This window comes from Pipra filicauda, unplaced genomic scaffold, assembly GCF_003945595.2.
Source record: "Pipra filicauda isolate LSUMZ 115617 unplaced genomic scaffold, ASM394559v2 scaffold841_size68340_pilon, whole genome shotgun sequence".
Lineage (NCBI taxonomy): Eukaryota > Metazoa > Chordata > Aves > Passeriformes > Pipridae > Pipra > Pipra filicauda.
This window is the reverse complement of record NW_024105022.1, coordinates 15705-40594: the sequence shown is the minus strand read 5'-3', so window position 1 is coordinate 40594 and position 24890 is coordinate 15705.

Sequence of the window (24890 nt, the reverse complement as noted above, 5' to 3'; positions counted from 1 at the left end):
CCGGGTCCTGCACTTTGGCCACAACAACCCCCTGCAGCGCTACAGGCTGGGCACAGAGTGGCTGGAAAGCAGCCAGGCAGAAAGGGACCTGGGGGTACTAATTGACAGGAAGCTCAACATGAGCCAACAGTGTGCCCAGGTGGCCAAGAAGGCCAATGGGATCTTGTCCTGTATCAAAAATCGCGTGGCCAGCAGGAGCAGGGAAGTGATCCTTCCCCTGTACTCTGCGTTGGTGAGGCCACACCTTGAGTATTGTGTTCAGTTCTGGGCCCCTCAGTTCAGAAAGGATATTGAGGTGCTGGAGCGGGTCCAGAGAAGCGCAACAAGGCTGGTGAAGGGACTGGAGCATAAGTCCTATGGGGAGAGGCTGAGGGAGCTGGGGTTGTTTAGCCTGGAGAAGAGGAGGCTCAGAGGTGACCTCATCACCGTCTATAACTACCTGAAGGGAAGTTCTAGCCAGGTGGGGGTTGGTCTCTTCTCTCAGGCACTCAGCAATAGGACAAGGGGGCACGGGCTTAAGCTCCGCCAGGGGGAATTTAAGTTGGATATCAGGAGAAAATTCTTTACAGAGAGAGTAATCAGGCATTGGAATGGGCTGCCCAGAGAGGTGGTGGATTCACCATCCCTGGAGATTTTTAAACGCAGATTGGACGTGGCACTGAGTGCCATGATCTAGTAAATGGACTGGATTTGGACCAAGGTTTGGACTTGATGATCTCGGAGGTCTTTTCCAACCCAATCGATTCTATGATTCTATTCTATGATTCTATTTCAGTTTTGAGCCAGTAGGGCACTGCAGTACTGTTGTGTAAACACTAAATAAGGAGAAGGGGAAGGAAGAAAATAGAAACTTTTTTTTTTTGGTTGCAAATAGGTTTTTTTCACGTGGGTTTAGGGTGGATATTTGGGAAAGGTTCTTCCCTCCGAGGGTGGTTGGGCACTGGACCAGGCTCCCCAGGGCAGTGGTCACAGCACCAAGGCTGGCTGAGTTCAGGCACACGGTGTGACTCTTGGGGTCGGTTCCGTGCTGGGGAAAGGCTTGGACTCGACGCTCCTTGTGGGTCCCTTCCACCTCAGCACGTTCTGTGATGGTGCGATGAGTTCCCTCTCTTTCAACACTTTTGTTCTTTTTAGGGCTCCTCGCTGCCCGGGGGCCGAAGCCCGCCTTCCGCGCGCCTGCTTCCCTGCCCGTTGTGGCGGCCGCAGCCAGGCGCTGAGTGCCCGCTCCCGGGCGGGCTCGGCCGCTGGCTCCAGGAGTGGGGGGGCAGCGCCGGCGCCTCGAGGATTCCCGGGATTCCCTCGCCGGTTTCCAGGCAACGCTCCCCGCGCGCTCCGCGCTCCAGGGCCGAACGTGCGCAGCCAATGGGAGGCGGCGGAGTGGGCGGGGCGAGGCGGGGATTGGGCGGGGCGGGGGCGGGGCCGGGAGGGGCGGTTGGTGGGGTTTGGGTGGGAGCGGGCGGGGCCGGGAGCGCTGCCGCTGAGCGACCCCCGGGCAGCGACCCCCGGGCAGCGACCCCCGGGCAGCGACCCCCGGGCAGCGACCCCCGGGCAGCGACCCCCGGGCAGCGGCCCCAAGACCCCCGGCGAGTGGCCCCCGGTGCGTGGCCCCGGGGGAGGGACCCCCCGTGCGCGGCCCCCCGGCGAGTGGCCGCTGGTGAGCGACCCCCGGTGAGCGACCCCCAGTAAGTGACAGCCGGTGAGCGACCCGCGGTGAACAAGCCCCGGTAAGTGACCTCTGGGGAGGGACCCCCGGTGAGCGACCCGCGGTGAACAACCCCTGGCAAGTGAGCCCCGGGGAGGGAACCCCGGTAAGTCACCCCCGAGGAGGGACCCCCGGTGAGTGAGCCCCGGGGACAGTCCCCCGGTGCGCGGCCCCCGGGGGTGTCTGTCCGGGGCTGGGCGCGTTCCTTCCCCGTGCAGAGCCGAGCGGGGCCGTGGCGGGAGCGGGGCCGGAGCGGAGCCGGCCGGGGGGGCAGAGGGGAGCCCTGAGCCGCCTTCTGCCGAGGGGGCTGCTGGAAAGGAGCCTGCGCTGGGAGGCGCGGGGGACGTGGCCCGAGGCTGAGGCAGGGGAGCTTCAGGTCAGCTCCTGGAGAAAGGTTTCTGGCTGTGTTTTTCGGGGGGGGCTCGGGCACTGCAATGGGTTGCCCGGGCGGAGCCAGCACGCCGGCAGGTGTTTCAGAGGCACCTGTATCTGGCCATGGCTGACACGCTTTAGTGGTTTGGGGGTTGCTGGGGCAGTGCTGGGCTGACAGATGGACTTGATGGAATCATGGAACGTGCTGAGTTGGGAGGGTCCCACCGGCACCGTGGAGTCCAGCTCCTGAGTTTTAGGCACCACTAAAGGAACTGAATCTGCGTCGAGCTGTTTGGCTCCAAAACCTCTTCTGCCCCTAGTCTACACTGCAAAGTAAAACAAAACAGACCGTGCAAAATAGAGGCCTGTGTTCCCCCCAAAGGGAAGGCAGGCAGTTACAAACCAGGACAGTAAATCAAAGCTCAGAACATACGTTCTTGGTCCCCACAGTTGTATGACACATCAAACCAGTCCTCTGTTCATTACCCGTGTAGAACTCTCATCAGGAACCCCAAACTTTCTTGTGTGTATTTGTATAGATATGTATAGATATGTGTAGGTAGATAGATATACATACATAGATATGTATAGGTATATATTTGTGTGTATCTCTGTAAGATTCTGTATCTTTGGATGTGATATTGGCATGCTGTTGTTGTGTGGCAACAAGTGGACTTAAAAGGTTGCAACACTTTAGGGGATCACCTTTCTGCTTATGGGTCCTATTTTTTAAAGAAGGTAACAAGAAAAGAGCTCTTTAGCCAAATATAAGTTAAGACATTAATCAGAGCAAAGGTATTGATTTTTATTTCCAATTGTACAACAAATTATTCAACTATTTCCATACTCCAAAGCTGGGTTGGAAACTTCTCCCTCAGAAATAAGAAAAACTGTTTTCCGAGGCTGTTACTGACAACCATGGCAGAGTTTCCAATAACAACTCTGCATTCTTGAAATGCAAAGCCTGAAAAATGAAACAAGCGTTAACCTGGAATTCTTGTTGCCAGCACTGATCTGGACAGAAGTTATTAGAGAGCGGAGCAAAGCTAGCACCACAAACAACCTTGGGCTCTGCATTCGTTGGTCATGGCAACAAAGTTTTGCTTTTCAACCCATCTGCTAAGGAAACCTTGCCAGAACTGTGAGCTTATAACACTACTTTTCTTAAGAAGTTAGGAGGCCTTAATCCAGTGTACAGAGATGAGACCCTGAAATAGGAGAGAGTCCAGTTGCTGATGATCAGTGCAGATGAGGAATCAGCTCTGCTGAGTAGGCTTCAAGCTTTGTGATTTTTACAAGTGGACTATTTCAAATCTGTTGTAGAAGAAACAGTCTTTTCTGTTTTATCAACTTTCCACTTTCAGAAAACTGGAGTTTATCCCTCAAATTCAGCCTGTAGTTTCAAAAGATAAAAATCCTTAGAGGAAATCTTTCAGCCTCAGTAGCCAATTGCAACATGCCCAGGGAAGTTCAGCAACAGCACCGTTCATTAAATGAACTGTTCTGGACCAGCCATCCCAGAGAGATTGAGCTCCAGTGCTAAACCCCATAGAGTGCCAAGTGCCATAAGAGCTGATTTTTGGCTTCGCTGAGATTCTCTCTGGTTTCATTTGGTGTAGCTGGCACATCTGGAGCAAAGGGTCTGGGCAAAAGTACATCCTTAGAAGGGTCCAGTACAAATCATGTGACAAGATTAGCGATTTCTCTAATTGAGGAAGTATATTAGATACACATATGTATTTTTCTACCTCCTCTTTCCGCACTGCTGCTGTATTCCTTCGTCATGCCCTGTGAGCAGTCCCAGTGTTCTGTGATTGACGCCATAAGGGACTTGCTAACAAGGAACAAACACCTCTGAGACAAAACATGCCACCACAGAAAGCTCTTGCTGCCCAAGAAATGCCAAGGCAGCCACAACGACTGCACCTGAAGCCAAAGGATCCAGACTTTCTTTCCTGGGGGAAAGGGCTGCTGATTCCCTTTTTTCAGCCCTGCGCTGCAATGGCAGGTCCTACCTTTTAAAAAATTGACTCCAGCCGAAGATTCCTGCCAGACAAAAGATGCCACCACAGAAAAATCTTGCTGCCCAAGAAGTGCCCAGGCTGCGCCAAAAGCTGCACCTCAAAGCCAAAGCTTCCAGACCTATTTTCCTGGTGGAAAGAGCTGCTGTTCCCTTTTTTCTGCCCTACACTACAACAGCCTGTCTCACCTCCGGGAAAATTGAATCCAACTGAAGATTCGTGCCAGACAAAAGGAGCCACCAAAGAAAACACTTGCTGCCCAAGAAGTGCCACACAGCCCCAACAACTACACCTGAATTAAAGGTTCCAGATTTTTTTCCTGGTGGAAAGAGCTGCTGTTCCCTTTTTTCAGCCCTGCTTTGCAATGGCCAATCCCACCTCCTGGAAATTGGAATGTAAATGAAGATTCCTGCCAGACAAAAGGTGCCACCACAGAAAACTCTTGCTGCCCAAGAAGTGCCCAGGCTGCCACAAGAACTGCACCTGAAGACAAAGCTTCCAGACTTTTTTTTCCTGGTGGAAGGAGCTGCTGTTCCCTCTTTTCAGGCCTGCGCTGCAATGGCCGGTCCCACCTCCTGGAAAATTTACTCCAACTGAAGATTCCTGCCAAACAAAAGGTGCCACCACAGGAAGTTCTTCCTGCCCAAGAACTACCCAGGCTTCTCCAAAAACTGTACCTCAAAGCCAAAGTTTCCAGACTTTTTTTCCTGGTGGAAAGAGTTGCTGTTCACTTTTTTCTGCCCTGCTCTGCCATGGCATTTCCCACCTCCTGAAAATAAAATGTAAATGAAGATTCCTGCCAGACAAAAGGTGCCACCAGAAAAAACTCTTGCTGCCCAAGAAGTGCCCAGACTACCCCAACAACTGCACCTCAAAGCCAAAGCTTCCAGACCTTTTTTCCTGGTGGAAGGAGCTGCTGTTCCCTTTTTTCTGCCCTGCGCTGCAATGGCTGGTCCCACCTCCTGGAATTTGGAATCCAAATGAAGATTCCTCCTAGACAAAAGGTGCCACCAGAAAAAACTCTTGCTGCCCAAGAAGTGCCCAGGCTGCCCTACCAACAACTGCTCCTGAAGCCTAAGCTTCCAGACTTTTTTTCCTGGTGGGAAGAGCTGCTGTTCCCTTTTTTCTGCCCTGTGCTGCAATGGCTGGTCCAACGTCTTGGAATTTTGAATCCAAATGAAAGTTCCTCCTAGAAAAAGGTGCCACCAGAAAAAACTCTTGCTGCCCAAGAAGTGCCCAGACTACCCCAACAACTGCACCTCAAAGCCAAAGCTTCCAGACTTTTTTTCCTGGTGGAAAGGGCTGCTGTTCCCTTTATTCAGCCCTGCGCTGCAATGGCCTGTCCCACCTCATGGAAAATTTACTCTAAATGTAGATTCCTGCCAGACAAAAGGTGCCACCACAGAAAACTCTTCCTGCCCAAGAAGTGCCCAGGCTTCCCCAAAAACTGTACCTCAAAGCCAAAGCTTCCAGACTTTTTTTCCAGGTGGAAGGAGCTGCTGTTCCCTTTATTCAGCCCTGCGCTGCAATGGCCGGTCCCACCTCCTGGAAAATTTACTCCAACTGAAGATTCCTGCCAGACAAAAGGCACCACCACAGAAAGCTCGTCCTGCCCAATAAGTGCCCAGGCTGCCCCAACAACTGCACCTGAAGCCAAAGCTTCCAGACTTTTTTTCCTAGTGGAAAGAGCTGCTGTTCACTTTTTTCTGCCCTGCTCTGCAATGGCCTGTCCCACCTCCTGGAAAATTGAATCGAACTGAAGATTCCTGCCAGACAAAAGGTGCCACCACAGAAAGTTCTTCCTGCCCAAGAAGTGCCCAAGATGCCCCAACAACTGCACCTGAAGCCAAAGCTTCCAGACTTTTTTTCCTGGTGGAAAGTGCTGCTCTTCCCTCTATTCAGGCCTGCGCTGCAATGGCTGGTCCAACGTCCTGGAATTTTGAATCCAAATGAAAATTCCTCCTAGAAAAAAAAGTGCCACCAGAAAAAACTCTTGCTGCCCAAGAAGTGCCCAGACTACCCCAAAACTGCACCTCAAAGCCAAAGCCTCCAGACTTTTTTTCCTGGTGGAAAGAGCTGCTGTTCCCTCTATTCATGCCTGCGCTGCAATGGCCTGTCCCACCTCATGGAAAATTTACTCTAAATGAAGATTCCTGCCAGACAAAAGGTGCCACCAGAAAAAACTCTTGCTGCCCAAGAAGTGCCCAGGCTGCCCCAACAACTGCACCTCAAAGCCAAAGCCTCCAGACTTTTTTTCCTGGTGGGAAGAGCTGCTGTTCCCTTTTTTCTGCCCTGCTCTGCAATGGCCGGTCCCACCTCCTGGAAAATTTACTCCAAATGAAGATTCCTGCCAGACAAAAGGTGCCACCAGAGAAAGATCTTCCTGACCAAGAATGACCAGACTACCCCAAGAACTGCACCTCAAAGCCAAAGTTTCCAGACTTTTTTTCCTGGTGGAAAGAGCTGCTGTTCCCTTTTTTCTGCCCTGCTCTGCAATGCCCTGTCCCACCTCCTGGAAAAATTTACTCCACCTGAAGATTCCTGCCAGACAAAAGGTGCCACCACAGGAAGTTCTTACTGCCCAAGAAGTGCCCAGGCTTCCCCAAAAACTGTACCTCAAAGCCAAAATTTCCAGACTTTTTTTCCTGGTGGAAAGAGCTGCTGTTCCCTTTTTTCAGCCCTGCGCTGCAATGGCCTGTCCCACCTCATGGAAAATTTACTCTAAATGTAGATTCCTGCCAGACAAAAGGTGCCACCACAGAAAACTCCTACTGTTCAAGAAGTGCCCAGGCTGCCCCAACAACTGCACCTCAAAGCCAAAGCCTCCAGACATTTTTTTCTGGTGGAAAGAGCTGCTGTTCCCTTTTTTCAGCCCTGCTCTGCAATGGCCGGTCCCACCTCCTGGAAAATTTACTCCAAATGAAGATTCCTGCCAGACAAAAGGTTCTACCAGAAAAAGATCTTCCTGCCCAAGAATGACCAGACTACCCCAACAACTGCACCTCAAAGCCAAAGCCTCCAGACTTTTTTTCCTGGTGGAAAGAGCTGCTGTTCCCTTTTTTCAGCCCTGCGCTGCAATGGCCGGTCCCACCTGCTGCAAAAATTTACTCCAAATGAAGATTCCTGCCAGACAAAAGGTGCCACCACAGAAAACTCCTACTGTTCAAGAAGTGCCCAGGCTGCCCCAACAACTGCATCTGAAGCCAAAGCTTCCAGACTTTTTTCCTGGTGGAAAGAGCTGCTGTTCCCTTTTTTCTGCCCTGTGCTGCAATGGCCTGTCCCACCTCCTGGAAAATTTACTCCAACTGAAGATTCCTGCCAGTCGAAAGGTGCCACCACAGAAAGTTCTTCCTGCCCAATAAGTGCCCAGACTACCCCAACAACTGCACCTCAAAGCCAAAGCTTCCAGACTTTTTTCCTGGTGGAAAGAGCTGCTGTTCCCTTTTTTCTGCCCAACGCTGCAATGGCCGGTCCAACGTCCTGGAATTTTGAATCCAAATGAAGATTCCTGCTAGAAAAAGGTGCCACCAGAAAAAACTCTTGCTGCCCAAGAAGTGCCCAGGCTGCCCCAACAACTGCACCTGAAGTGAAAGCTTCCAGACTTTTTTCCTGGTGGAAGGAGCTGCTGTTCCCTTTTTTCTGCCCAACGCTGCAATGGCCGGTCCAACGTACTGGAATTTTGAATCTAAATGATGATTCCTCCTAGAAAAAGGTGCCACCAGAAAAAACTCTTGCTGCCCAAGAAGTTCCTAGACTACCCCAGCAACTGCACCTCAAAGCCAAAGCTTCCAGACTTTTTTTCCTGGTGGAAAGAGCTGCTGTTCCCTTTATTCAGCCCTGCACTGCAATGGCCGGTCCCACCTCTTGGAAAATTTACTCCAACTGAAGATTCCTGCCAGACAAAAGGCACCACCACAGAAAACTCTTGCTGCCCAAAAAGTGCCCAGGCTTCCCCAACAACTGCACCTCAAAGCCAAAGCTTCCAGACTTTTTTTCCTGGTGGGAAGAGCTGCTGTTCCCTTTTTTCTGCCCTACGCTGCAATGGCCGGTCCCACCTCCTGGAAAAATTTACTCCAACTGAAGATTCCTGCCAGACAAAAGGTGCCACCACAGATAACTCTTGCTGCCCAAGAAGTGCCCAGGCTGCCCCAACAACTGCACCTGAAGCCAAAGCTTCCAGACTTTTTTTCCTGGTGGAAAGAGCTGCTGTTCCCTCTATTCAGGCCTGCTCTGCAATGGCCTGTCCCACCTCCTGGAAAAATTTACTCCAACTGAAGATTCCTGCCAGACAAAAGGTGCCACCACAGCAAGTTCTTCCTGCCCAAGAAGTGCCCAGACTTCCCCAAAAACTGTACCTCAAAGCCAAAATTTCCAGACTTTTTTTCCTGGTGGAAAGAGCTGCTGTTCCCTTTTTTCTGCCCTGCGCTGCAATGGCCGGTCCCACCTCCTGGAATTTGGAATCCAAATGAAAATTCCTCCTAGAAAAAGGTGCCACCAGAAAAAACTCTTGCTGCCCAAGAAGTTCCCAGACTACCCCAACAACTGCACCTCAAAGCCAAAGCTTCCAGACTTTTTTTCCTGGTGGAAAGAGCTGCTGTTCCCTTTATTCAGCCCTGCGCTGCAATGGTCGGTCCCACCTCCTGGAAAATTTACTCCAACTGAAGATTCCTGCCAGACAAAAGGCACCACCACAGAAAACTCTTGCTGCCCAAGAAGTGCCCAGACTACCCCAACAACTGCACCTCAAAGCCAAAATTTCCAGACTTTTTTTCCTGGTGGAAAGAGCTGCTGATCCCTTTTTTCTGCCCTGCGCTGCAATGGCCGGTCCCACCTCCTGGAAAAATTTACTCCAAATGAAGATTCCTGCCAGACAAAAGGTGCCACCACAGATAACTCCTACTGTTCAAGAAGTGCCCAGGCTGACCCAACAACTGCACCTCAAAGCCAAAGCTTCCAGACTTTTTTCCTGGTGGAAAGAGCTGCTGTTCCCTTTTTTCTGCCCTGCTCTGCAATGGCCTGTCCCACCTCCTGGAAAATTTACTCCAAATGAAGATTCCTGCCAGTCGAAAGGTGCCACCACAGAAAGTTCTTACTGCCCAAGAAGTACCCAGGCTGCCCCAACAAGTGCACCTCAAAGCCATAGCTTCCAGACTTTTTTCCTGGTGGGAAGAGCTGCTGTTCCCTTTTTTCTGCCCAACGCTGCAATGGCCGGTCCAACGTCCTGGAATTTTGAATCCAAATGAAGATTCCTGCTAGAAAAAGGTGCCACCAGAAAAAACTCTTGCTGCCCAAGAAGTTCCTAGACTACCCCAGCAACTGTACCTCAAAGCCAAAGCTTCCAGACTTTTTTTCCTGGTGGAAGGAGCTGCTGTTCCCTTTTTTCTGCCCTGCTCTGCAATGGCCTGTCCCACCTTTTGGAAAATTTTCTCCAACTGAAGATTCCTGCCAGAGAAAAGGTGCCACCACAGAAAACTCGTCCTGCACATTAAGTGCCCAGACTACCCCAACAACTGCACCTCAAAGCCAAAGCCTCCAGACTTTTTTTTCCTGGTGGAAAGAGCTGCTGTTCCCTTTTTTCTGCCCTGTGCTGCAATGGCCGGTCCCACCTCCTGGAAAATTTACTCTAAATGAAGATTCCTGCCAGACAAAAGGTGCCACCACAGGAAGTTCTTGCTTCCCACGAAGTACCCAGGCTTCCCCAACAACTGCACCTCAAAGCCAAAGCTTCCAGACTGTTTTTCCTGGTGGAAAGAGCTGCTGTTCACTTTTTTCTGCCCTACTCTGCCATGGTCTGTCCCACCTCCTGAAAATAGAATGTAAATGAAGATTCCTGCCAGACAAAAGGTGCCACCACAGAAAACTCTTGCTGCCCAAGAAGTGCCCAGGCTGCCCCAACAACTGCACCTGAAGCGAAAGCTTCCAGACTTTTTTCCTGGTGGAAGGAGCTGCTGTTCCCTTTTTTCTGCCCAACGCTGCAATGGCCGGTCCAACGTCCTGGAATTTTGAATCCAAATGAAGATTCCTCCTAGAAAAAGGTGCCACCAGAAAAAACTCTTGCTACCCAAGAAGTTCCTAGACTACCCCAGCAACTGCACCTCAAAGCCAAAGCTTCCAGACCTTTTTTCCTGGTGGAAGGAGCTGCTGTTCCCTTTTTTCAGCCCTGCGCTGCAATGGCCGGTCCCACCTCCTGGAATTTGGAATCCAAATGAAAATTCCTCCTAGAAAAAGGTGCCACCAGAAAAAACTCTTGCTGCCCAAGAAGTTCCCAGACTAACCCAACAACTGCACCTCAAAGCCAAAGCTTCCAGACTTTTTTTCCTGGTGGAAAGAGCTGCTGTTCCCTTTTTTCTGCCCTGTGCTGCAGTGGCCGGTCCCACCTCCTGGAAAAATTTACTCCACCTGAAGATTCCTGCCAGACAAGAGGTGCCACCACAGAAAGTTCTTACTGCCCAAGAACTGCCCAGGCTTCCCCAAAAACTGTACCTCAAAGCCAAAATTTCCAGACTTTTTTTCCTGGTGGAAGGAGCTGCTGTTCCCTTTTTTCTGCCCAACGCTGCAATGGCCGGTCCAACGTCCTGGAATTTGGAATCCAAATGAAGATTCCTCCTAGAAAAACGTGCCACCAGAAAAAACTCTTGCTGCCCAAGAAGTTCCTAGACTACCCCATCAACTGTACCTCAAAGCCAAAGCTTCCAGACTTTTTTTCCTGGTGGAAAGAGCTGCTGTTCACTTTTTTCTGCCCTACTCTGCCATGGTCTGTCCCACCTCCTGAAAATAGAATGTAAATGAAGATTCCTGCCAGACAAAAGGTGCCACCACAGAAAACTCTTCCTGCCCAAGAAGTGCCCAGGCTTCCCCAACAACTGCACCTCAAAGCCAAAGCTTCCAGACTTTTTTCCTGGTGGAAGGAGCTGCTGTTCCCTTTTTTCTGCCCTGCGCTGCTATGGCTAGTCCCACCTCCTGGAATTTTGAATCCAAATGAAGATTCCTGCCAGACAAAAGGTGCCACCAGAAAAAACTCTTGCTGCCCAAGAAGTGCCCAGGCTACCCCAACAACTCCACCTGAAGCCAAAGCTTCCAGACTTTTTTTCCTGGTGGAAAGAGCTGCTGTTCCCTTTTTTCAGCCCTGCTCTGCAATGGCCGGTCCCACCTCCTGGAAAATTGAATCCAACTGAAGATTCCTGCCAGACAAAAGGTGCCACCACAGCAAGTTCTTCCTGCCCAAGAAGTGCCCAGACTACCCCAACAACTGCACCTCAAAGCCAAAGCTTCCAGACTTTTTTTTCCTGGTGGAAGGAGCTGCTGTTCCCTTTTTCTGCCCTGCGCTGCAATGGCCGGACCAATATCCTGGAATTTTGAATCCAAAAGAAGATTCCTCCTAGAAAAAGGTGCCACCAGAAAAAACTCTTGCTGCCCAAGAAGTGCCCAGACTACTCCAACAACTGCACCTCAAAGCCAAAGCCTCCAGACTTTTTTCCTGGTGGAAAGAGCTGCTGTTCCCTTTTTTCTGCCCTAAGCTGCAATGGCCTGTCCCACCTCCTGGAAAAATTTACTCCAAATGAAGATTCCTGCCAGACAAAAGGTGCCACCACAGAAAACTCTTGCTGCCCAAAAAGTGCCCAGGCTGCCTGTCATGGTTCGAGATAGGCCCAAAATCCAATTCCCTAGCTCCATTCCCCCTCCCACATCTCAACCTAATGTGAGATGGGTTTTTCCAGACAAAACACACCAGACTCAAAGTTGGGGAAAGGGAAATATATTACAATGACTGTACAAATAAATATAACATCACATTATACACACGATCACAAACTATCTCTACCATGACATACCTATTTACAATGATCAGATCTCTTCTCCCCTCCAAATAAAAGTCCAGGAGGGAAAGAAGGACAGATCCCTTCCAGTCCTTAAACAGCAGCATGTTCTGAGGCAGCAGGTTTCTTCTTCTCATGCATGCAGCAGCTGTGGCTGGCTTTCTGCCAGCATCCATGAGGGAGGTACCCAAGCCTCTCTCGGCCCCATCGCCTCACAACCGAGGGGTCTTCCGTGGGCTTCTTAACCCCAGACAAGGTCGTTTCACCACGTCATATCACGAGCACAGGGGCTTCGTGATGGTCTGGTATCTCCAGGGGACTCAGCCCCTTGCAGAGCTTCTGTGCCCTGTCTCTCAGGCTGCCACCGTGGCAGCAGTGCGAGGGGGGAGCCAAGGTCAACTCCCCCCACATTCCATCTGGCCGTCCCGGTCCAGCTCCGGGACGCTCTGAGCTTCTCAGCTCCTCTCTCTCTCCGGTGCTGCATGTCCAAAACTGCTCTCCAAAATAGGAGTCCATGTCCCTCTTCTCCAAGAGGGGTCTCAAGGGAGTTTTGGGGGAGTGTGTGTGGTACAGTCTTACCCCCAAGAACTCTGTAGCTCTCAGCTGCTGGCTCTTCTTTCCTCGGCTCTCCTTCCAGCAGTCTCCTCTGGTGCTGCATGTTGCTTCTGCTGCTCCTCCAGTTCAGGTCCTTATCTCTGGCTCTCTGCCACCATTTCTCTGGTCAGTCCCGGCTGCTGCTCTGTGCCCATGGAGAAAACATCTCCTGGCATAACTACAGGCACCTAGCCCAGCTTTATGCTGTTCCAGGTCCCTGCAGCCCCCCAGCCAGGGGCTGGGAGGGGGCCAGAGGGCCCAAGGGGCTCAGAGCCCCTTCCTCGTGGCTCTACAACATGGCCACCTCTCCTCCAACAACCAAACTACAACTCATCTCTTCCGGTCTGGTTGTGGTATGTTTACATTTCTGCAGGAGCGTCCATTGGGCAGAATTTCAAAACTTCCAGGGGTTTCCACCCCTTGGGGTCTGCCACTTCTCTTAGCCTCTGGGGAAAACAAGGTCCAAACAACTACACTGCCCCAACAACTGCACCTCAAAGCCAAAGCTTCCAGACTTTATCTCCTGGTGGAAAGAGCTGCTGTTCCCTATTTCAGCCCTGCGCTGCAATGGCTGGTCCAACGTCCTGGAATTTAGAATCCAAATGAAGATTCCTCGTAGAAAAAGGTGCCACCAGAGAAAACTCTTGCTGCCCAAGAAGTGCCCAGGCTGCCCCAACAACTGCACCTCAAAGCCAAAGCCTCCAGACTTTTTTTCCTGGTGGAAGGAGCTGCTGTTCCCTTTTTTCTGCCCTGCTCTGCAATGGCCAGTCCCACCTCCTGAAAATAGAATGTAAATGAAGATTCCTGCCAGACAAAAGGTGCCACCAGAGAAAGATCTTCCTGCCCAAGAATGACCAGACTACCCCAAAAACTGCACCTCAAAGCCAAAGCCTCCAGACATTTTTTTCCTGGTGGAAAGAGCTGCTGTTCCCTCTATTCAGGCCTGCGCTGCAATGGCCTGTCCCACCTCCTGGAAAAATTTACTACACCTGAAGATTCCTGCCAGAAAAAAGGTGCCACCACAGAAAACTCTTGCTGCCCAAAAAGTGCCAAGGCTGCCCCAACAACTGCACCTGAAGCCAAAGCTTCCAGACTTTTTTTCCTGGTGGAAAGAGCTGCTGTTCCCTTTTTTCTGCCCTGCTCTGCAATGGCCGGTCCCACCTCCTGGAAAATTGAATCCAGCTGAAGATTCCTGCCAGTCGAAAGGTGCCACCACAGAAAGTTCTTCATGCCCAAGAAATGCCAAGGCTGCCACAACAACTGCACCTCAAAGCCAAAGCTTCCAGACTTTTTTCCTGGTGGGAAGAGCTGCTGCTCCATTTTTTCAGCCCAACGCTGCAATTGCCGGTCCAACGTTTTGGAATTTTGAATCCAAAAGAACATTCCTCCTAGACAAAAGGTGCCACCAGAAAAAACTCTTGCTGCCCAAGAAGTTCCCAGACTACTCCAACAACTGTACCTCAAAGCCAAAGCTTCCAGACTTTTTTTCCTGGTGGAAAGTGCTGCTGTTCCCTTTTTTCTGCCCTGCGCTGCAATGGCCGGTCCCACCTCCTGGAAAAATTTACTCCAACTGAAGATTCCTGCTAGACAAAAGATGCCACTAGGAAAAACTCTTGATGCCCAAGAAGTGCCCAGTCTACCCCAACAACTCCACCTGAAGCCAAAGCTTCCAGACTTTTTTCCTGGTCGGAAGAGCTGCTGTTCCCTTTTTTCTGCCCTGCGCTGCAATGGCCGGTCCCACCTCCTGGAAAATTTACTCTAAATGTAGATTCCTGCCAGACAAAAGGTGCCACCACAGAAAACTCTTGCTGCCCAAGAAGTGCCCAGGCTTCCCCAACAACTGTACCTCAAAGCCAAAGTTTCCAGACTCTTTTTCCTGGTGGAAAGAGCAGCTGTTCCCTTTTTTCTGCCCTACGCTGCAATGGCCTGTCCCACCTCCTGGAAAAATTTACTCCAACTGAAGATTCCTGCCAGACAAAAGGTGCCACCACAGAAAACTCTTGCTGCCCAAGAAGTGCCCAGGCTGCCCTAACAACTGCACCTCAAAGCCAAAGCTTCCAGACTTTTTTTCCTGGTGGAAGGAGCTGCTGTTCCCTTTTTTCTGTCCTGCGCTGCAATGGCCCGTCCCACCTTTTTGAAAATGTTATGTAAATGTAGTTTCATGCCAGAGAAAAGGTTCCACCACAGAAAACTCGTCCTGCCCAAGAAGTACCCAGGCTTCCCCAACAACTGCATCTCAAAGCCAAAGCTTCCAGACTTTTTTCCTGGAGGAAGGAGCTGCTGTTCCCTTTTTTCTGCCCTGCGCTGCAATGGCCGGTCCCACCTCCTGGAAAATTTACTCCAAATGAAGATTCCTGCCAGACAAAAAGTGCCACCACAGAAAACTGTTGCTGCCCAAGAAGTGCCCAGGCTGCCCCAACAACTGCACCTCAAAGCCAAAGCCTCCAGACTTTTTTCCTGGTGGAAGGAGCTGCTGTTCCCTTTTTTCTGCCCTGCGCTGCAATGGCCGGTCCCACCTCCTAGAATTTTGAATCCAAATTAAGATTCCTCTTAGAAAAAGGTGCCACCAGAAAAAACTCTTGCTGCCCATGAAGTGCCCCGGCTGCCCCAAGAACTGCACCTGAAACCACAGAATCCAGACATTTTTTCCTGGTGGAAAGAGCTGCTGTTCCCTTTTTTCAGGCCTGCTCTGCAATGGCCTGTCCCACCTCCTGGAAAATTGAATCCAACTGAGGATTCCTGCCAGACAAAAGGTGCCACCACAGAAAACTCCTACTGTTCAAGAAGTGCCCAGGCTTCCCCAACAACTGCACCTCAAAGCCAAAGCTTCCAGACCTTTTTTCCTGGTGGAAGGAGCTGCTGTTCCCTTTTTTCTGCCCTGCGCTGCAATGGCCGGTCCAACGTCCTGGAATTTGGAATCCAAAAGAAGATTCCTCTTAGAAAAAGGTGCCACCAGAAAAAACTCTTGCTGCCCAAGTAGTGCCCAGGCTGCCCCAAGAACTGCACCTGAAGCCAAAGCTTCCAGACTTTTTTTCCTGGTGGAAAGAGCTGCTGTTCCCTTTTTTCAGCCCTGCGCTGCAATGGCTGGTCCCACCTCCTGGAAAATTTACTACACCTGAAGATTCCTGCCAGACAAAAGGTGCCACCAGAAAAAACTCTTCCTACCCAAGAAGTGCCCAGGCTGCTCCAACAGCTGCACCTGAAAACAAAGAATCCACACTATTTTTCCTAGTGGAAAAAGCTGCTGTTTCATTTTTTCAGCCCTGCGCTGCAATGGACGGTCCAACGTCGTGGAATTTTGAATCCAAAAGAAGTTTCCTCCTAGAAAAAGGTGCCACCAGAAAAAACTCTTGCTGCCCAAGAAGTGCCCAGACTACCCCAACAACTGCACCTCACAGCCAAAGTTTCCAGACTTTTTTTCCTGGTGGAAAGAGCTGCTGTTCCCTTTTTTCAGCCCTGCTCTGCAATGGCCAGTCCCACCTTTTGGAAAATCTTATGTAAATGTAGATTCCTACCAGACAAAAGGTGCCACCACAGAAAACTCTTACTGCCCAAGAAGTGCCCAGACTACTCCAACAACTGCACCTCAAAGCCAAAGCTTCCAGACTTTTTTCCTGGTGGAAAGAGCTGCTGTTCCCTTTTTTCTGCCCTGCGCTGCAATGGCCGGTCCAAACTCCTGAAAAATTGAATCCAACTGAAGATTCCTGCCAGACAAAAGGTGCCACCACAGAACGGTCTTCCTCCCCAAGAAATGCCCAGACTACCCCAACAACTGCACCTCAAAGCCAAAGCTTCCAGACTTTATTTCCTGGTGGAAGGAGCTGCTGTTCCCTTTTTTCAGGCCTGCGCTGCAATGGCCTGTCCCACCTCCTGGAAAAGTTACTCTAAATGAAGATTCCTGCCAGACAAAAGGTGCCACCACAGAAAACTTTTGCTGCCCCAGAAGTGCCCAGGCTGCCCCAATAACTCCACCTGAAGCCAAAGCTTCCAGACTTTTTTTTGCTTAGTGAAAGAACTGCTGTTCCCATTTATCAGCCCTGCGCTGCAAGGGCCGGTCCCACCTCCTGGAAAAATTTACTCCGACTGAAGATTCCTGCCTGAAAAAAGGTGCCACTACGGAAAACTCTTCCTGCCCAAGAAGTGCCCAGGCTGCCCCAACAACTGCACCTCAAAGCCAAAGCTTCCAGACTTTTTTTCCTGGTGGAAGGAGCTGCTGTTCCCTTTTTTCTGCCCTGCGCTACAATGGCCAGTCTCACCTCCTGGAAAATTGAATCCAACTGAAGATTCCTGCCAGACAAAAGGAGCCACCAAAGAAAACACTTGCTGCCCAAGAAGTGCCACACAGCCCCAACAACTGCACCTCAAAGCCAAAGCTTCCAGATTTTTTTTCCTGGTGGAAAGAGCTCCTGTTCCCTTTTTTCAGCCCTGCTTTGCAATGGCCAATCCCACCTCCTGGAAATTGGAATGTAAATGAAGATTCCTGCCAGACAAAAGGTGCCACCACAGAAAACTCTTGCTGCCCAAGAAGTGCCCAGGCTCCACCAATTACATCTGAAGCCAAAGGTTCCAGACTTTTTTTCCTGGTGGAAGGAGCTGCTGTTCCCTCTTTTCAGGCCTGCGCTGCAATGGCCTGTCCCACCTCCTGGAAAATTTACTCTAAATGTAGATTCCTGCCAGACAAAAGGCACCACCACAGAAAACTCGTCCTGCCCAAGAATTGCCCAAACTACCCCAACAACTGCACCTCAAAGCCAAAGTTTCCAGACTTTTTTTCCTGGTGGAAAGAGCTGCTGTTCCCTTTTTTCAGCCCTGCGCTGCAATGGCCGGTTCCACCTCCTGGAAAATTTACTCCAAATGAAGATTCCTTGCAGACAAAAGGTGCCACCAGAGAAAGATCTTCCTGCCCAAGAATGACCAGACTACCCCAACAACTGCACCTCAAAGCCAAAGTTTCCAGACTTTTTTTCCTGGTGGAAAGAGCTGCTGTTCCCTTTTTTCAGCCCTGCGCTGCAATGGCCTGTCCCACCTCCTGGAAAAATTTACTCCACCTGAAGATTCCTGCCAGACAAAAGGTGCCACCACAGAAAACTCTTCCTGCCCAAGAAGTGCCCAGACTACCCCAACAACTGCACCTGAAGCCAAAGCTTCCAGACATTTTTTCCTGGTGGAAAGAGCTGCTGTTCCCTTTTTTCTGCCCTGCGCTGCAATGGCTGGTCCAACGTCCTGCAATTTTGAATCCAAATGAAGATTCCTCCTAGAAAAAGGTGCCACCAGAAAAAACTCTTGCTGCCCAAGAAGTGCCCAGACTATCCCAACAACTGCACCTGAAACCACAGAATCCAGACATTTTTTCCAGGTGGAAAGAGCTGCTGTTCCCTTTTTTCTGCCCTGCGCTGCAATGGCCGGTCCCACCTCCTGGAAAATTTACTCCCAATGTAGATTCCTGCCACACAAAAGGTGCCACCACAGAAAACTCATCCTGCCCAAGAAGTGCCCAGGCTGCCCCAACAACTGCACCTCAAAGCCAAAGTTTCCAGACTTTTTTTCCTGGTGGAAAGAGCTGCTGTTCCCTTTTTTCTGCCCTACTCTGCCATGGCCTGTCCGACCTCCTGAAAATAAAATGTAAATGAAGATTCCTGCCAGGCAAAAGGTGCCACCAGAAAAAACTCTTGCTGCCCAAGAAGTGCCCAGACTACCCCAACAACTGCACCTGAAGCCAAAGCCTCCAGACTTTTTTTTCCTGGTGGAAAGAGCTGCTGTTCCCTTTTTTCAGCCCTGCGCTGCAATGGCCGGTCCCACCTCCTGGAAAATTTACTCTAAATGAAGATTCCTCCTAGACAAAAGGTGCCACCACAGAAAGTTCTTGCTGCCCAAGAAGTGCCCAGACTACCCCAACAACTGCACCTCAAAGCCAAAGCTTCCAGACTTTTTTTCCTGGTGGAATCATAGAATCATAGAATCGATTGGGTTGGAAAAGACCTCCGAGATCATCGAGTCCAACCCTTGGTCCAAATCCAGTCCATTTACTAGATCATGGCACTCAGTGCCACATCCAATCTGCATTTAAAAATCTCCAGGGATGGTGAATCCACCACCTCTCTGGGCAGCCCATTCCAATGCCTGATTACTCTCTCTGTAAAGAATTTTCTCCTGATATCCAACTTAAATTTCCCCTGGCGGAGCTTAAGCCCGTGCCCCCTTGTCCTATTGCTGAGTGCCTGCGAGAAGAGACCAACCCCCACCTGGCTAGAACTTCCCTTCAGGTAGTTATAGACGGTGATGAGGTCACCTCTGAGCCTCCTCTTCTCCAGGCTAAACAACCCCAGCTCCCTCAGCCTCTCCCCATAGGACTTATGCTCCAGTCCCTTCACCAGCCTTGTTGCTCTTCTATGGACCCGCTCCAGCACCTCAATATCCTTTCTGAACTGAGGGGCCCAGAACTGAACACAATACTCAAGGTGTGGCCTCACCAACGCAGAGTACAGGGGAAGGATCACTTCCCTGCTCCTGCTGGCCACGCTATTTTTGATACAGGACAAGATCCCATTGGCCTTCTTGGCCACCTGGGCACACTGTTGGCTCATGTTGCGCTTCCTGTCAATTAGTACCCCCAGGTCCCTTTCTGCCTGGCTGCTTTCCAGCCACTCTGTGCCCAGCCTGTAGCGCTGCAGGGGGTTGTTGTGGCCAAAGTGCAGGACCCGGCACTTGGCTTTATTGAACTTCATCCCATTGGAATCAGCCCATCTCTCAAGTCTATCCAGATCCCTCTGCAGAGCCCTCCTGCCTTCCAGCAGGTTGACACTCCCTCCCAGTTTGGTGTCATCAGCAAATTTGCTGATGATGGACTCAATCCCCTCATCTAAATCATCAATAAAGATGTTAAACAGGACTGGACCCAACACAGACCCCTGGGGAACACCACTGGTGACCGGCTGCCAGCTGGAAAGAGCTGCTGTTCCCTTTTTTCAGGTCTGTGCTGCAAGGGCCTGTCCCACCTCCTGGAAAATTTACTCTAAATGTAGATTCCTCCTAGACAAAAGGTGCCACCAGGAAAAACTCTTGCTGCCCAAGAAGTGCCCAGGCTGCCCCAACAACTGCACCTGAAGCCAAAGAATCCAGACTTTTTTCCTGGTGGAAAGAGCTGCTGTTCCCTTTTTTCTGCCCTGCGCTGCAATGGCTGGTCCAACGTCCTGGAATTTTGAATCCCCTGGTGCCCAGACTACCCCAACAACTGCACCTCAAAGCCAAAGCTTCCAGACTTTTTTTCCTGGTGGAAGGAGCTGCTGTTCCCTTTATTCAGCCCTGCGCTGCAATGGTCGGTCCCACCTCCTGGAAAATTTACTCCAAATGAAGATTCCTGCCAGACAAAAGGCACCACCACAGAAAACTCGTCCTGCCCAAGAAGTGCCCAGGCTGCCCCAACAACTGCACCTCAAAGCCAAAGCTTCCAGACTTTTTTTCCTGGTGGAAAGAGCTGCTGTTCCCTCTATTCAGGCCTGCGCTGCAATGGCCTGTCCCACCTCCTGTAGAAATTTACTCCAAATGAAGATTTCTGCCAGACAAAAGGTGCCCCCACAGAAAACTCTTCCTACCCAAGAAGTGCCCAGGCTTCCCCAAAAACTGTACCTCAAAGCCAAAATTTCCAGACTTTTTTTCCTGGTGGAAAGAGCTGCTGTTCCCTTTTTTGTGCCCTGCGCTGCAATGGCCTGTCCCACCTCCTGGAAAATTGAATCCAACTGAAGATTCCTGCAAGACAAAAGGTGCCACCACAGAAAACTCTTGCTGCCCAATAAGTGCCCAGGCTACCCCAACAACTGCACCTCAAAGCCAAAGCTTCCAGACTTTTTTTCCTGGTGGAAAGAGCTGTTGTTCTCTTTTTTCTGCCCTGTTCTGCAATGGCTGGTCCCACCTCCTGGAAAATTTACTCCAACTGAAGATTCCTGCCAGACAAAAGGTGCTACCACCGAAAATTCTTACTGCCCAAGAAGTGCCCAGGCTGCCCCAACAACTGCACCTCAAAGCCAAAGTTTCCAGACCTTTTTTCCAGGTGGAAGGAGCTGCTGTTCCCTTTTTTCAGCACTGCTCTGCAATGGCCGGACCAACATCCTGGAATTTTGAATCCAAATGAAGATTCCTCCTAGAAAAAGGTGCCACCAGAAAAAACTCTTGCTGCCCAAGAAGTGCCCAGACTACCCCAACAACTGCACCTCAAAGCCAAAGCCTCCAGACTTTTTTCCTGGTGGAAAGAGCTGCTGTTCCCTTTTTTCTGCCCTGCGCTGCAATGGCCTGTCCCACCTCCTGGAATTTGGAATCCAAATGAAGATTCCTCCTAGACAAAAGGTACCACCAGAAAAAACTCTTGCTGCCCAAAAAGTGCCCAGGCTGCCCTACCAACAGCTGCTCCTGAAGCCAAAGCTTCCAGACTTTTTTCCTGGTGGAAAGAGCTGCTGTTCCCTTTATTCAGCCCAGCGCTGCAATGGCTGGTCCAACGTCCTGGAATTTTGAATCCAAATGAAAATTCCTCCTAGAAAAAGGTGCCACCAGAAAAAACTCTTGCTGCCCAAGAAGTGCCCAGACTACCCCAACAACTGCACCTCAAAGCCAAAGCTTCCAGACTTTTTTCCTGGTGGAAAGAGCTGCTGTTCCCTCTATTCAGCCCTGCTCTGCAATGGCCGGTCCCACCTCCTGGAAAATTTACTCCAAATGAAGATTCCTGCCAGACAAAAGGTGCCACCAGAGAAAGATCTTCCTGCCCAAGAATGACCAGACTACCCCAAGAACTGCACCTCAAAGCCAAAGCCTCCAGACTTTTTTTCCTGGTGGAAGGAGCTGCTGTTCCCTTTTTTCTGCCCTGCTCTGCAATGCCCTGTCCCACCTCCTGGAATAATTTACTACACCTGAAGATTCCTGCCAGAAAAAAGGTGCCCCCACAGGAAGTTCTTACTGCCCAAGAAGTGCCCAGGCTTCCCCAAAAACTGTACCTCAAAGCCAAAATTTCCAGACTTTTTTTCCTGGTGGAAAGAGCTGCTGTTCCCTTTTTTCTGCCCTGCGCTGCAATGGCCGGTCCCACCTCCTGGAAAATTTACTCCAAATGAAGATTCCTGCCAGACAAAAGGTGCCACCATAGAAAACTCCTACTGTTCAAGAAGTGCCCAGGCTGCCCCAACAACTGCACCTCAAAGCCAAAGTTTCCAGACTTTTTTTCCTGGTGGAAAGAGCTGCTGTTCCTTTTATTCAGCCCTGCTCTGCAATGGCCGGTCCCACCTCCTGGAAAATTTACTTTAAATGTAGATTCCTGCCAGACAAAAGGTGCTAGCACCGAAAGTTCTTGCTTCCCAAGAAATGCCCAGGCTGCCCCAACAACTGCACCTGAAGCCAAAGCTTCCAGACTTTTTTTCCTGGTGGAAAGAGCTGCTGTTCCCTTTTTTCTGCCCTGCGCTGCAATGGCCGGTCCAACGTCCTGGAATTTTGAATCCAAATGAAGATTCCTGCCAGACAAAAGGTGCCACCAGAAAAAACTCTTGCTGCCCAAGAAGTGCCCAGTCTACCCCAACAACTGCACCTCAAAGCCAAAGCCTCCAGACTTTTTTTCCTGGTGGAAGGAGCTGCTGTTCCCTTTTTTCAGCCCTGCGCTGCAATGGCTGGTCCCACCTCCTGGAAAATTTACTCCAAATGAAGATTCCTGCCAGACAAAAGGTGCCACCACAGAAAACTCTTGCTGCCCAAGAAGTGCCCAGGCTGCCCCAAGAAGTGCACCTGAAGCCAAAGCTTCCAGACTTTTTTCCTGGTGGGAAGAGCTGCTGTTCCCTTTTTTCAGTTCTGAGCTGCAATGGCCGGTCCGACCTCCTGGAATTTTGTATCCAAATGAAGATTCCTCCTAGACAAAAGGTGCCACCAGAAAAAACTCTTGCTGCCCAAGAAGTGCCCAGGCTTCCCCAACAACTGCACCTGAAGCCAAAGCTTCCAGACTTTTTTTCCTGGTGGAAAGAGCTGCTGTTCCCTTTTTTCAGCCCTGCGCTGCAATGGCCTGTCCCACTTCCTGAAAAGAGAATGTAAATGAAGATTCCTGCCAGACAAAAGGTGCCACCACTGAAAGTTCTTCCTGGCCAAGTAGTGCCCAGTCTACCCCAACAAGTGTACCTCAAAGCCAAAGCCTCCAGATGTTTTTCCTGGTGGAAGGAGCTGCCGTTCCCTTTTTTCTGCCCTGCTCTGCAATGGCCTGTCCCACCTCCTGAAAAATTGAATTCAACTGAAGATTCCTGCCAGACAACAGGTGCCACCACAGAACGTTCTTCCTCCCCAAGAAGTGCCCAGAGTACCCCAACAACTGCACTTCAAAGCCAAAGCTTCCAGACTTTATTTCCTGGTGGAAGGAGCTGCTGTTCTCTTTTTTGAGCCCTGCACTGCAATGGCCGGTCCCACCTCCTGGAAAAGTTTCTCTAAATGAAGATTCCTGCCAGACAAAAGGTGCCACCACAGAAAGTCCTTCCTGCCCAATAAGTGCCCAGGCTGCCCCAACAACTGCACCTGAAACCAAAGCTTCCAGTCTTTTTTTTGCTTAGTGAAAGAACTGCTGTTCCCATTTATCAGCCCTGCGCTGCAAGGGCCGGTCCCACCTCCTGGAAAAATTTATTCCAACTGAAGATTCCTGCGTGAAAAAAGGTGCCACTACGGAAAACTCTTGCTGCCCAAGAAGTGCCCAGACTACCCCAACAACTGCACCTCAAAGCCAAAGCCTCCAGACTTTTTTTCCTGGTGGAAGGAGCTGCTTTTCCCTTTTTTCAGCCCTGCGCTGCAATGGTCTGTCCCACCTCCTGGAAATTTGAATCCAACTGAAGATTCCTGCCAGACAAAAGATGCCACCACAGAAAACTCTTGCTGCCCAAGAAGTACCCAGACTACCCCAAAAACTACACCTCAAAGCCAAAGCTTCCAGACTTTTTTTCCTGGTCGAAGGAGCTGCTGTTCCCTTTTTTCTGCCCTGCGCTGCAATGGCCGGTCCAACGTCCTGCAATTTTGAATCCAAATGAAGATTCCTCCTAGAAAAAGGTGCCACCAGAAAAAACTCTTGCTGCCCAAGAAGTGCCCAGACTACCCCAACAACTTCACCTCAAAGCCAAAGCCTCCAGACTTTTTTTCCTGGTGGAAAGAGCTGCTGTTCACTTTTTTGAGCCCTGCGCTGCCATGGCCGGTCCCACCTCCTGGAAAATTTAATGTAAATGTAGATTCCTGCCAGACAAAAGGTGCCACCACAGAAAACTCGTCCTGCCGAAGAAATGCCCAGGCTGTCCCAACAACTGGACCTGAAACTAAAGGATTCAGACTTTTTTTCCTGGTGGAAAGAGCTGCTGTTCCCTTTTTTCAGCACTGTACTACAATGGCTTGTCCCACCTCCAGAAAAATTGAATCCAAATGAAGTTTCCTGCCAGACAAAAGGTGCCCTATAAGGGGGGTACTTTTTAATTAGATTATCAATGGAGCATAGAGGTGTGAGAACGGAATCATATTAGGATGTGAAACCAGCTAGAGTATGGTACAATGTAACTTCACGGCACAAGCGAATTGTGAGGTCCATTGTGCTTTTTAGCAAGTCAGCTTGATATCCCCTATTATCAGAGCTGAGTTCTTCCTTGGTTTTGCTACGTATTGCAAGATAGATACATCTACCCTTGAAACAGTGGTAGAGGTCATCCACAGGGCTGAGAAAGATGATGATGGGAGGAAGATTCTGTGGGCAGGGGTCGCTGGCCCCTTGCCCTACAGCAGGGCAGGCACAGACTGTTGCCATGAGGTAATGATTAGGTGGTGTTTGGCTGCCTTACAGGCATCACCTTATACTGGGTACTGACCCTACGTGGTGTAATGTAGAGCTGATAAAATGGGGTGTCAGGACTGCTGGGGTGAGCCATCCTCATCCTGCCATGGAGACTGTCCCCGCTAAGCACGGGCACCGACCAGCTGCTGCAGATCCTGGCAGCCCTGGCCTGTCTGTGTGGGTAAGCACAGTTTATTGAGAGGAAGCAACTGAGAGAACAAACTTTTTAATATCCTTTTAGTGTTCCTTTAATTCCCCTTTTATGCTTATCCTATTTTTCCTTTAGTTTCCCTTTTTACTAACCAGTATCGTGTTATCCATAATATTGTGTTAAGATCCTTTCTTGGTATTCCTTTTCACTAGTTAATACTGTATTAAATGCTGTTTGTAGTATTTGTTTTAATGCCCCCCGATAAGGTAGTTATGTTGTATCCTTTTTAGTTTTTGATTCCTCTTGCTAAGTTTATTATTATTATTATTCTCACTGTAATAAAAGATATTTTGTGTGTTTGAGTATTTCTGGCACATGTCTTTATTCTGGACATGTATCCAAACGAACGGTTACAATC